Below are 14,623 nucleotides of genomic sequence, written 5' to 3' on the forward strand. Positions count from 1 at the left end.
ATCCAGATGAAATAGACCATTCCCCCTAAACCTCTTTCCTTCCATGTCACTCCACTGGCTGTCCCTTGAGCAAGGCTTTTCCCCAAACTTCAATACCCCATTCAACTGCTACCTCCTTCATGAAGCCTATCACATACCCTCCCTTCCTAACCCATCTTTCTCTCCTTTGCACTTCCAGGTCATCTGTGCGTCTCTGTAACATCTGTGCTTTTGCCTGTCATACCCAACAGACTGTAAACTCCTTGAAGACTTAGTATTGCCATAACTCTGAAAGAACACAGTGCTGTGTTTTGTTGTTGTTGTTCTCTTGTTTTTATTGGAGTATAATTGCTTTACCATGTTGTGTTAGTTTCAGCTACATATATACATATATCCCCTCCCTCTTGAGCCTCCCTCCCACCCCTCCTCCCATCCCACCCACCTAAGTCATCACAGAGCACTGAGCACCACTGCCTCCCTCTTTTCTCCTCTTGAAGATCCTTTAAGCGAGAGTTGCTCAGTCATGTCCGAGTCTTAGCGACCCCATGGACTGCAGCCTACCAGGCTCCTCTGTCCATGGGATTTTCCAGGCAAGAGTACGGGAGTGGGTTGCCATTGCCTTCTCCCATCATATACTAGGAAATGGAAATTCTCTGGCTGGATACCCTTATCTGTGTAACAGAGTTCTGAAGTGACAACTAGAAGTCAGGACCTGATCCCTACTCTGTAATGTTTTATGTTCCTGTTGGGTCTCCATATGGCTCAGTTGGTAAAGAATCTGCCTGCAGTGCAGGAGACCTGGGTTCGATCCCTGGGTTGGGAGGATCCCCTGGATGAAGGAAATGGCAACCCGCTCCAGTATTCTTGCCTGGGAAAACCCATGGACAGAGGAGTCTGGTGGGCTACAATCCATGAGGTCGCTTGAGTGGGATACGACTGAGCAACTAAACCACTACCACCAAACCTTAGACTTTCTGTGTGAAATGAGAGGCAGAGACAGTTTCGCCTAAGCTGCTTTTGCTCATGCCCACAATGGAGACATTTAGTGCTACTCCTCTGATGAAAACACTCAAATGGTTTTCCAGTCTCACTTCCAACAGCTACCAGGGTCTCTACAATCTGGCCTCCTGCTAGCTGTCTCATCCAACCACACCCACCCCCCTCACCCTGGCTGCCTTGCAGAGTACACACTGTCTCAGGGCCTTTGCACAGGCTCCCTCTACCTGAAAAGTCTTCCCCACCCCCAACTTCCTAGTCTGGCTTATCTCCTTCAGGTCTCTGTCTAAATACTGCCTGATCAGAGAGCAGGCCTTTCCTGATGACCTAAAAGAAAATAGCATAACTTTCCCTCATAGACCCAACACTAATTACCCTCACCAATCCTGCTTTATAACCTGACCTGTTGCATATTTACTCTTTGTCTCCTATGGACATGAGCACCAGAAAAGTAGAAGCATGTGGGTTTTATTTACTGCTATAGCCTCATCTCACAGACCGATGCCTGGAATACAATGGGAGCACAAATATTTATTGGATGAATAAATGAATGTGTAATATTTTAATTTTCTTAAGGAAGTGGCAGGATGAGGGACCATTTCTTCGGTTTTTCAAATATTTCAGAAAACATTCATTAATATCTTAAACCTGACTACAAAATTAATACATGCACATGATGAATAAAAAATAATTCCACTAAGTCATTTCACTAAGCAACCAGAATAATTCTATTCTCAAGAAAATTAATGTTGCAAGGGTTGGGGCTTGTCCTTTCAGATTCATTTTAATGCATGTTTGTCTAGATAGATGCATGCATCCTCAGTCACTTCAGTCGTGTCCAACTCTTTGCGATCCCTTAACCATAGCCCACCAGGCTCCTCTGTCCATGGGATTCTCCAGGCAAGAATACTGGAGTAGGTTGCCATTTCCTTCTCCAGGGAATCTTTCCAACCCAGGGATCAAACCCACATCCCTTACGTCTCCTCCAACTGGTAGGGGCGGGGTACTTTACCACTAGAGCCATAGATAGAGCTCTATACTTCTAGCCATAAAAACAGACAATACCTTGGATTCTATTCCATAATTTAGGTAGTATATTATGCTATGTTGATACACATAGAATTATCTGATCCTTTTTAATAACTACTCAATTTTCTATTTCATAGATCTAGCTAATGTAGAATCCAATCTCCTACCAAGGAACTCATTCGAGTGTCTTTCATTGCAATACAAACAACAACAAAAAACAACTCAGGCCAAATAATTCACCCTGTAACTAAGACATGAGAATCTCACCTACACATCTGGAGCCAGAGCAGAAACCTACCCACATTAATGAAGCAACGGAGAGGCACTCTATGCAGAGGGCACCGTGTGAGAGCTGAGGCCGATAAATGAGATCTTCTGCTTCTACCAAATGGCTCCTTCTCCCTCCGTTGATTCGGCAAGCACTTATGAAACCGCAGATGATTCTGGGGCCCACCGTGCCTTCTCTCTGTCCTCTGTCCTTTTCCACCTTCTGAGAGATGGCTGATCACAACCCAGACTAAGCCCCATGCAGACTTACTCCTACCAATTCTCCTTAACCCACGTGTTATGCGAAAAGGGATCCATACAGGGTCCCCCTGAGACCCTCCAGGGCAGACTGCATTTCCTGAACTGCCTTTGTAATTTACACAGCAGTTTCTCCCACTCTCCCATCCCCAGCAGCGGCTTTCCAGAACAGGATGTGGCTCGTAAATCTTTTCCCTCAGCTTACCTACCACCCACCGATTAGCTTATTTTCACAAGACCTGCCATTTCCCAGACTCCCCTAGTGTAAGCCTCCCATGGAAGGTCACAAGAGCATGGTTCCTAAGACAAATACTCTTCTGTTGCCACTTCTACATGGAATCTAAAAAATAAAATGAATATACATGAGGAGGCAGAAACGGACTCACAGATAACAGAAGACAAACTTGTGGTCACCACTGGGGAGAGGGACAATGGGAAGCAAGATAGGGGTAGGGGATAAAGAGATACAAAGTACTATGCATAAAACAGATGGGCAACAAGGTTGCAGTGTACATCACAAGGAAACACAGCTACTGTTTTGTAATAACTTTAAGTGGAGTATAATCTATACAAATAGTGAACCAGTATGTTACACCTGAAACTAATATCGTAAATTAATTATTCTTCTGTTGCTTAATCACTAAGCCACGTCTGACTCTTTTGAGACCCCATGGACTGGAGCCTGCCAGGCTCCTCTGTCCATGGGATTTTCCAGGCAAGAATACTGGAGTGGGTTGCCATTTCATTCTCCAGGGTTATCTTCCCAACTCAGAGATTGAACCCACATCTCACGCATCCCCTACATTGCAGGCATATTCTTTACCACAGAGCCACCAGGGAATCACCTATGCTTCAATTAAAACAAAAAAAAAAAGAAGCATGGTTCTTGTGATGGGCAAAGACCACAGGGAAATGTCATACATCTGCCATTATGGGTGTAGGAAATTCTACAAGGGGCTATGAAGGAATGTTGACATATTTAAAAGCACGTCGTAAATTTTCCGGAGAGAAAAACGTCAGGCAAATCGCTAAGAGGCATTACCATTTCTTGATGGGTAGAGGCCAATTCTTATTATTTATCTTTAAATGATTTAATTAGTTCCTTGAGTATCTTCTGAGTCTAGGTACAATGCCAGCCCTGGGAGGCACAAAGATGGCGGCTCTTAATCATGTTCAATGATAGAATCTTGTAAGAAAGATAAACATAAAAGCAATTGAAGAAATGAATGACAAAATATTGTATCTTTGAGAGGCAGAGGTCCATTAATGCTGGCAAGTGAGAGAAGAAGTTGCACAGAAGGGGTCACTGAAGCAGCAGCTGAATAGCATCAGATGCTCTGAACCACTAGGGTCTCTTCTCTTGGCCTGCAAGGTAATAATAGTCTCCTGGTTTTCCTCCCACTTCTCTGACGGTACCTTTCAATCTTCTTGAGCTTTCTTGCTGATTAGTTTCCTGTTCTTAGGCATTTTCACCCTCTTACTCTCCTTGGGAATCTCATGTAGAACTCTGATTCAATTTCTATGGAATAATATACATCCTGAGCCCAGATCTTCTCCAGTGAGCTCCATTCTTGGATAACCAATTACCCACTTAACATTTCCACTTGCAAGAATTTTCACAGGCCTCTCAAACTACACTCTCCCTCAAAGAACATGTAGCATCATCTGTCTTCCTCATCACTATCATAGCATCTCCCAGGAACAAAGCCAAGAGGTTAGGACTTCTCTTGATCCTTCTCTTTTATACACCCTTTACATCCAACCACCTACATATCCTTTTGTTGCTGTTGCTGTTATTTCCCCCCAATTATCCAGAATCCAGTCTGTTCTCTCCATCTCTCCTGAGGGACTACTTAATAGGCCCCTCACTGGTTTCTGAGCTTCTACTTCAGCCACACTAAACTCCATTCCCCACTTAACAAGTAACCTTTAAAAGCAAATCTACCATTAATCTACTTAAAATTCTTTGATGGTTTCCCCATAAAGTCGAATTTTTTAGCATGCCCTCCAGATCAGTTCCTGGCCTGGTGATCCACGTTCCAGCAGCACTTAAGTTCACAAAGTTCCTCCAAAGAACCCTGTGCTTTTTATCCAAATCTTCAGAAGTATAATTCCTTTCCACCTGGAATACATTTGTCTCCTCATTCTACCACCCAACTTTTTCAACTGATTAATGCCTCAACATACATTAATTTTCTGCCTAACCATCACTTCCTCCAAGAAGTCTTCCCTGATTATTCTCTAAATCTACATTTAGGTGCCTGCCCTTCCTTTGCGATAGTCCCTCAGTCGTGTCCGACTCTTTTTAACCCCATGGACTGTAGCCCACCAGGCTCCTCAGTCCATGGAATTCTTCAGGCAAGAATACTGGAGTGGGTAGCCACTCCCTTCTCCGGGGATCTTCCCAACCCAGGGATCGAACCTGGGTCTCCGGCATTGGCAGGCATATTCTTTACCATCTGAGCCACAAGGGAAGCCCTTCCTATATGCTCCTGTAAAGCTCTGTACCTCCCTGACAGGACTTACAAATCAAGGAATGAATGAATGAAGCAGGGATGGGAGGAAGGCATAGCATATGCCAAGGCCTGGTATTTGAAACAGCAAGGTTTGTATATGGAATTGTGAGAACTTCTGTACAGCCAGGCAGCAGGGCTGGCAGAAAGACAGAAGTGATGGGAGATGAGGCTTTAAGACTGAGGGGGCTTTCCTGGTGGGGAACCACTGGTGGCTCAGTGGTAAAGAATCTGTTTGCCAAAGCAGGAGACAGGGGTTCCATCCCTGGTCTGGGAAGATCTCTCAATGCTGTGTAGCAACTATTGAACCTGTGCTCTAGAGCCTGAGTACTGCTTCTGTTGAGCCCATGTGCTGCAACTACTGAAGCCCGAGCACCCTAGAGCCCTTGCTCTGCAACAGAAACCACCACAAAGAGAAGCCTGTTCGTTGCAATAGAAAGTAGCCTCCACTCACCACAACTGGAGAAAGTCTGTGCAGCACTAAAGACCCGGCACAAGCAAAAAAAAAAGAAAAGACAAAGCTGAGGCCCAGAGGATGGAGGATTTGAATGCTCTATTAAGGGATTCAATCTCTAAACTGTAGGTCATAGGAAGCCCTGCAGGTTTTTAAAGTAAGGAAGCAATGAACATAGGGGAAACCTAATATAATCAAGTTTCTCCCATTGAGGAACCATCAAGTTAGGCTGGGAGATAACCACTAGCACTTAGAGGCGGAGAGGAAACCACTCAGGGAAGTGATGGCACTCCGGAAGTAGCTCCTGGCACAGAAATCCAGAGATGGGAGGACGGGGGTGGGGCTGGGGGGGGTGGTGGTTGTGCAGAGAACACTTGTGGCGTAAGGAGGAACCGAGTCACAGACAAGAGGTCTGAGAAGTGACAGCTTTTTATCAGGTGGGAAAAGAGGGAGTTTCACACAAAAGTGAAAGAGGCCCATCAGAATGGTAAGGAGCTTCCAAGCTAGGAGGAGTACCCAAGAAAGGATCAGGGAGGGAGGGGTGGAATATCCACATCGTGTGTCCAACTTACTGTGCAGCACTCCCACACACTAGGTGCTCAGCATTTGCTGACATGCATGTAAGTCTGCATATAAGTCCCAGATTACTAAGTCACTCTCTTCAGAAACTGTCACCTCGGGGAGATGGGGAAGATAAAAAGCACATCCACCCAAAACACAGTTTTATTAGATTTCAAAAAAAAATCACACCCACTCCCTAATTCAAAGGATGCCAGGTGTGAACCCTTTTGAAAGGAGACCACAACATTTTCTTCATACAAATTATTACCCTCTACTTTTTCACACTGGGGGTTTTAACATATCCTCTGTCTTCAGAGAGAAGAGAAATGTTGTTTCTCATGTGTAAAGGTCATCTGCGTTGGTGCGCGTAGGGGACGATGGTTCCAAGAATTGGGCAATGACAGACAAATGCTGATGGAGAAGATTGAGCAGGGGCGAGGGAAGGTAGATGCAAATACCCAGGAGCTGAAACGGGCACCTCTTAGAGGATCAACCAGCTGAATGGCTGAACCAGATAACTCTGTGCTGGTGCTCAGTTGTGCTCAACTCTTTGTGACTCTATGGACCATAGCCTGCCAGTTTCCACTGTCCATGGGATTTTCCTGGCAAGAATACTGGAGCAGGTTGCCATTTCCTCCTCCAGGGGATCTTCCTGACCTAAAGACTGAATCCATGTTTCCTGTGTCTCCTGCACTGCAGGCAGATTTTTAATCTGCTGAGCCATCAGGGAAGCCCTGAATTCACAAATGCCCATTAGCCACATAATGATTCCCCATGTTAATATTTCCTTTCTTGAGCCACAATGAAGTATCTATCTCCAAAACGCAGCCTATCCTCCAGGTCCTCTGGCGGCACTGCTTTCCTGGACACAGATTTATGATGCCAAAGGAGGAGAGACCACGTTCTCCCTATGGGCTACACCACTTCTCCCTGGCTCCTAGGTTGAGAACTGGCTCAGCAAGTACGTGTGTAGAGCCTCACACGTCTGTTTCAAAACAGATGAAAACATTGCTGCAAGATGACTTTGACAGATTAGCCTGAAAAGTGAAATACAGGTGACTTTTTAAGCATCATTGCTTATAAGGCTTGCTGTGCTTTGAAGCCATTTGTTTTTAAAAGGTCAACAAAGACAAATCGGTAGCAGTAAATTACTGTTTACACAATTCTGAAAACTTTATACACGGGCCTTAAAGTGTAGTTTTCAACACTTGGGTCAACAAGCCAATTGCCTCAATAGCTACGGGATCTCACAGAAACACCGAGTTAACCCATTAGTAATAGAGCAAGAAGTTTGGGCTGTTTTTCCAAGAAAGGGCAAATAAATACCCATTATAACCATCATCCATCCTCCATCCCTATGACAGCCATGACTACAACAGCCACAAAGTCAATCACTCATTAAATGGCTGGTTATTTGCAAAGCACAGAGATAATGCGCAAAGATTAAACAGACCTCCAGTGTGAAAGAAATACACAGTTTACACAGATGTGTGATGTAACACTGAGACTGAGAGAAACAAGCACCAGAGGTCATATTGGCCGAGGCTTAATCAGCAGAGAGAAACCACACAATAATCTGAACAGAACTGTAATACAAAAAATGCTGGGGGACTCCCCTGGTGGTCCAGCGATTGAGAATTCGCCTTCTAATGCAGGGGACTCTGATCGATCCGTGGTTGGGGAACTAAGATTCCACAAGCCGAGGGGCAACTAACCCAGCCACAACTAACTACAGCCAACTAACTACAACTAACTAACTAAATACTGTACAACCTGCAGCTAAAGAAGGCTGTACACCCCAACCAAGAGCCCCGGTACCACAGTGAAGACCCCGGGCAGTGTGCCCCCCACACACACACGAAAATTAAACCGTGATGGGGAAAAGGCCTATCCTGGTAGCCCACTGGTAAAGAATTCACCTGCCAGTGCAGGAGACTTGGGTTCAATCCCTGGGTCAGGGAGATGCCCTGGAGAAGGAAATGCCAACTCACTCCAGTATTCTTGCCTGGGAAATCCCATGGACACAGGAGTCTGGTGGGCTGCAGTCCTCCGGGTCGAAAAGAGTCAGACATGACTTAGACACTAAACCACCGCCGCCGCCAGGGACTTTAAGAACATCATTGAGTTCAGGGACTTCCCTGGTGGTCCAGTGCCTAAGACTCCACATACCCCCAATGCAGGGGAGCCTGGGTTTGATCCCTGGTCAGGGAACTGTATCCCACATGCTGCTACTGAGGGCTCCTGTGCTGCAACTAAGATCCTGCACGCCATAACTAAAGATCCTGCATGCCACAAGTGAAAGAAAAAAAGATCCCACATGCCACAACTAAGACCCAGCACAGCCAAACAAATAAATATTGGGGGGAAAAAAGAACATCACTGAGTTCAAATTCTAATTATCAAAGGCGGGTCAACAGAAAGGGAAGGAAACTACTATTTATTAAATACTGATTCAGTGCAGGTACTACGGTTTTAAAAAATACATTATCTCATGCAGTTCTCATTATATTATTTTATAGATGAAGGAAGTAAGAATTTGGAGAGGGTCAGTAAATTCCCAGCATTACACATCTAGTTAGGCCTGGAGTTCAAGCCCAACTCGCACTGACTTCAAAATAAACTCACTTTCCCTTGAACTGGGATGCCTCTCCAGGTGAAAATTTAAGGGTGGAATCTCAGCGAGCCTGGAAGAAGTGTTCTACTCACCTGAATCCCTGCTTTGAGCTGGCAACAGGAGAACAGAGAAGAAAGGTAACACTGATATTAAAAACTTTTCCAAGTGTCTTCTCATTTCATTCATTGCCTTGACTCCCAACTCTTTGTCCTTCACAACGAACACATATTTTCAGACATGTTTTCTAGACAAATAAGGTATATTCCTTGCTCTCATTTATTAAATATTCTCTGTTTCTTTGAATAGCAACACCTCCATTCTTAAATTAAGGGTGATTTCATATCTCAGTTATCAAGTGCGGAGGGCATGACATTTCTGCTGGATGTTAAAGATAACTTAAAAGGAGAACTGCTTCAGCTTCTAACCGCTGAGAGCTTGAGTTAGGCACAGGGTCCCCACCTGACATGTGTGCAATGCTCTACAGACTGCAAAGTGATCCAGGGGCAGAGCACACACGTCACCACCCTGAGAGCACAACAGCTCTAACTCGTCTCAGGATGCACACCACTTCCAGCTTTCAATTTTAAAATTAATCCATCCCTTTCTGGTCAGCAGCTCATGAGTCATCCCTATCCCTTGCCATCCTTCCTTGTCTCCACCCCACCTTCCACACCCCAGTAGAAAAAGACTGGCTTTGAAGACGTCCCTGGTGGTCCACTGGCTGGAACTCCGTGCTCCCAATGCAGGGGGCCCAGGTTCAATTCCTGGTCAGGGAACTTGAGCCCATATGCTGCAACTAAGACCCAGCACAGCCAAATAAAATAAACATAAGTATTTTTTTTTTTTAAGATATTGGCTTTGGTCCTGCAGGAGAAAAGGATGCATGTTTCTCTGACTACTGGAGCCATGCTGAAGCCATCTCCCAGGAAGGTTTTATTTAGTACTCCTTTACAAAGTCAGAGGGTTTCCTAGGTGGCTCAGTGGTAAAGAATCCACCTGCCAAGCAGAAGATGCGGGTTCAATCCCTGGGTCGGGAAGATCCCCTGGAGAAGGAAGTGGCTGCCTACTCCAGTATCCTTGCCTAGGAAATCCCACGGACAGAGAAGCCTGGTGAGCTACACAGTCCATGGGCCGCAAGAGTCGGACACGACTTAGTGACTAAACAACAACGAGGCCAGAAAAGAAGGTCAACCAAGAGGATTTCTGGCCAAAGCCTCAGTTTCAAACCAGAGCTCATAAAGGACTTCCCTGCCACAGGCTTCTAGCAAGACAATGCAGAACAGACTTGAAGTCTGCTGTTGGCATCTGAACCCACAAAGCCGTGTCAACAAGGAGCGTCCCCCCCATTCACACCACTCCGTATCTCAGGGAAAGAAGTCCTTAGACGTTCTCTTATCTCTACTTGAGAACGGCTCAGCTGGAACAGAGCTCCTCTCTACCCCTCCAGCTGTGACCTCTGCTCCTTTCTCAAATCTTACAACTTGTTTAGAAGATATACTCAGAAGGTGATTACCAAACACTTGGGAAGTGAGTAAACACATTAGAATTCTTGGGTGCCCAAAGCCATATAGGTTCCACTCGGGTTACAAAGGGTCACTCTGGCCCCCCATCTATTTAAAATCTGGCTAAGGCTTGGACCGACTGCATCAAAGAAGCCAAGGGAAAAAACAGCAAGAGAGAGATAAGCTTGATGGGAAGATGGGGACACTGGAAATAAAGTTTATTCGAAGGTGGACCTTCAGCTGCAGGGTTGAATTTAAAGAGCAGTTTCTAGATCTTGGGTCCATAAAATGCTAGATTTCTCGTGCTAATAACAGTGTTTTAATAGTATTGCTTTCAGTATAAATGGTGAACATGAAATGTTCAAATACGGTAATTTTGGTTCAAAGTTTCAATCCAATGCCAAGCCTCGTACTACAGAAATGAAAGGAGTACTAACTTGAAATGTAAACTTGAAAACAACAGTCTTTGGACTTCGGTGCAAAGTTCTAGGAATTTACTTTAAAACTGACCTCTTTCTGCCTTGCATGGGAGGAAGGCGTTTTTCTCTTGATGCTGGGTGGGAAAAGAACAGAGGAGGGGTTTAAGCCCTCAGTCTCCCCTAGAGAAAGAGGGCTCAATAGTTTCTGCCCTGTTCCCCCTTCTGGCAACAAAAATAAAGCTGGAGCCAAGACTTCAATCTTCGACCTCACAGGGTACCTGGAGGGGGGCGGGGGCCGGCGGTGGGGGGGAGGGCATTTTCGAACCCTGGGTAACACAGGCTGCCTCTCTGCAACCTTAACAAAGATCTCCAGTGCGAGCCGTCAAAATTCGAACGGAGAGCAGACCCACGGCTCTCCGCTAGGAAACCCTGTTTTCTTTTAATTAAAAAAAAAAATGTCGAGGTCACCCCTCAGCTTTGTTTACAAGTAATGAGTCCAGCAGCCCCCATTAATCACCCCTGGAGATTCTTTTACACTTTGATGTGAAAAGAGGCAGGGCCCATTGTGATGTCCACGACTCCAACAGCAGCCCTTTCACTTGCAAACGAAGCTTGGGCCCCCAGTAAGAACTGATTGTCAGAAAAAAAATTCATTGCCTTTCCTTCCAGTGATTTATCAGAGATGGGGGGAAAAACGGTGGCTTTAAGACAACTTTCCAGAAAGGGTTCCCAGCACACCACTATTGCATTCCCAGCCTCTGCTGGTTCTTTCTGCCCTGCATGCCCACTTCTCAGAGCCTGGGAAAGGCAACTTTCTTCTCTGGAAGCCATCTCATCTGGGGGAACTTTCCTTCCCTCTCCTGCAAGCTTTCCTGGGGGCCTGAGCTGGGTGTGCTCAGTCGTGCCCGACTCTGCAACCCTGTGGACTGCAGCCCGCCAGGCTCCTCTGTCCCTGGGATTCTCCAGGCAAGAATACTGGAGTGGGTTGCCATTTCCTCCTCCAGGGGATCTTCCTGACCCAGGGATCAAACTCATGTCTCTTTCATCTCCTGCACTGGCAGGAGGGTTCTTTACCACTTCAGGGCCACCTGGGAAGCCCTTCAGCGGGGCGGCGCGGGGGGATCCTAATGGTACTTAACCATTCTGGTGTCTCCAGAACAAGGTTGATACCAGCACCTGGTTTGCCCATAACAGATTAAGACCGTCTCAATAATTAAGGCACAAGGCATCCGTTTCCCCCATCTTTACCAGTCTCTTACATTAAAAGGAAAGAGGATTAAAGATTTCTCTAAGAATCTGAGGTGGTAGTCAGAGGAAGGTTCAACAGAAGGACTAGGAAGATTTTTTTTCTTCAAGTAAACTTTTAAAATTAGAATAGAACATGCACTGTATAAAGTGCTCAGCTCACACATGTTATTTTCACCAGGTGACATACCCCTGTAACTGGCATGCAGATCCAGTCATGGAAAAATAGCAGCACTCTTGGACTAGACAACTCTTTTGAGCAGAAAGACTATGTCAAACGTTTAACTGAGCTTTAGCGCTCACACCATTCTACAGGAAATACCTGGGACAGAAGCACATAATTCTCAAACTCAGCACCAGAGACATAAGGAGACAGAAAAGTATTTGTGGTGAGGGCCACTCTGAGAACTGTACAGTGTGGAGCAGCAGCCCCGGCCTCCACCCAAGAGACTATGGCAATGCCAATCTCCCCAGACACTGTCAGATGCGCCCCTACCCCCACCTCCAGGGAATAAAATTATTCCAGGTTGAGAACCACTGGTCTATAAGAACAAAAACACATTAAGAGAAGCAGTCAGATAAATCCACAAAGTAAAACATACATTCAACTCAGTTTCCTCAAACAGTCAACTCCACCGCCTGCCCCCCACCCAGCATCCCCACCAAATAAGCAGGGTAAATGCTCTAGGTTAAGACTTGACAAAACCTAACACAATATATAGGCTTCCCAGGTGGTTCAGCAGTAAAGAATCCACCCGCAATGCAGGAATGCAGGGGAGATGTGAGTTCAATCCCTGGGTTGGGAAGATCCCCTGGAGAAGGAAATGGCAACCCACTCCAGTATTCTTGCCTGGACAGAGGAGCCTGGCAGGCTATAAGTCATGGGGTAGCAAAGAGTCAGACATGACTGAGCGCACGCCCGCGCATATGCACACACGCGCACAACACACACACAACACAGTCAGCATTTTAGGGAACCCTTAGCAGCTAAAAAACAACAGCAAGGCAGGATACGCACTTTGATTTGACTGAGTCAGGATGTAAACAACTTGAACAGACATTTTAAAACAATCCGAACAGTGTGGAGACGGGCTAATTCATAGATGAATCTAAAATGTAGTTTTATTAGGAATGAGACTGGCATGCAATTATGTAGGGAAAGAAATCCCCCTTTTAAAGGAGACGCACATAAGGTATTCCAAAGTGAAAAAACAGATGTCTGGGATTGGCTTTAAATCACTCCAGCAAAGAACAAAAGGAAAAGGATACATTTTTTTTTTTTCCTTTTAAGTGTGGCAAAATATTGAGAAATGTTAAATCTGGAGAAAAGGCTATTTGAAAGTTAATGAAATAATCTACTTCTTCTGTCTATGATAAAATTTTTTCTTTCCAAGTGAAGGGAAAAGAGTGGAGGCAAGAAGTATGATAAGATCTATACTAAGTTAGGTTTTCATGCCCAGCCAGGGCCAATATTCTTTATTGCTGTTACAATGCACAAAATTTCTGTCTTTCTCTTGCCCCTTCATCCCATTTCCCTCCTTCCCAGTCTCCCTCTTTCTCTTTTCCTTCAGACTGTCTCCCCCTTAACAAGAAGTCTGGGACCACCTCATACTTTCAGTAGCTTTAATAAGACCTGTTCACTTAACTCTGTCTATTAACATCTTACCTATATAAACACATACAATCCAATGTCTGAAATCATTTTAAAGCAACAGAAAAGGTGACACTCTGCCTTTCAGGTTAAGAAGAAAGCATTATCTGATGAAAAGCACCAAAACTTGGTCAAAGGCAGAAATTGCCTAATAACATGTTAAATGTTGTTTGGTAGAGAAAAATTTTCTACCAAAACAGACCAGTTACTCCAGCATTCCCTATAGCTTGATTCACACATTCAACTATTAATTTCTCCAAGCTTTTTCCTCCTCCAGTACAAGGAGCCAGATTACCATCTAATCTAACTACATTACAGGGTTATCATGAGAGACAGAAAACAAGACTCAGATTCTGAAATAATGTCCTCCAGGCTTCTGAAAAAGAGGAAACTGAAATATTCATCTTAATCCTGTTCCACAGATTCCCAAGGAGGCTGACGGCTACTGCTTTAGAAGAAAAGGATTGTTATAACTGAAGCCTCCCAAAAAGAAAAAGGTTCTTCCCCTAATCAGGATAGTATAAAATTAGTATTCATACAAAGATGGTATGAAAAGTGAAAAAGTGAAAGTGATAATCACTCTGTCCGACTCTCTGTGACCCCACGGAGCCCGCCAGGCTCCTCTGTTCGTGGGATTCTCCAGGCAAGGATACCAGAGTGGGTTGCCAAGCCCTCCTCCAGGGGATCTTCCCAACCCAGGGATGGAACCCATGTCTCTTATGTCTCCTGAATTGGCAGGCACGTTCTTTATCACTAGCACCACTTGGGAAGCCCTATTCCTGGAGTAGCTCACAAAGGAATCCTTTCCACCCAAAGAGCTGTCTCTAAACAAAGTCTTTCTCTTTTGAGGTCGAGTTGTGGAAGGTACTCATTCTCCTGAAACCCAGCTCCCTACTAGTATCACCAGAGCAAGAGAATTAACGATTCATGAAGGAGTTTATCTCAGGCGCTGGGATAAACACTTTACATACATTATTCTCGGTATCCTCATCTTAATGAGGCTTAAAAGTTGAGCAATTTGTCCAACGTGTCAGAGATCTAAACACAAGTTACCCAGCCCTGGAGTCCCACACGCAAGTCCGCTACATCACTTAGGCAATACAAAGTCAACTGGACTTTTATTTTTTTTAGATAA

General features: G+C 45.1%; 1 protein-coding gene across 5 annotated transcripts in view; it reads right to left on the reverse strand.

Annotated features, from left to right (window-relative positions):
- Positions 1-14,623, reverse strand: part of AFF1 (AF4/FMR2 family member 1) — a 196,427-nt gene that overhangs the window by 162,840 nt on the left and 18,964 nt on the right. The gene's annotated exons all lie outside the window — the stretch shown is intronic.

Source organism: Bubalus bubalis, chromosome 7, assembly GCF_019923935.1.
Source record: "Bubalus bubalis isolate 160015118507 breed Murrah chromosome 7, NDDB_SH_1, whole genome shotgun sequence".
NCBI classification, from domain to species: Eukaryota; Metazoa; Chordata; class Mammalia; order Artiodactyla; family Bovidae; genus Bubalus; species Bubalus bubalis.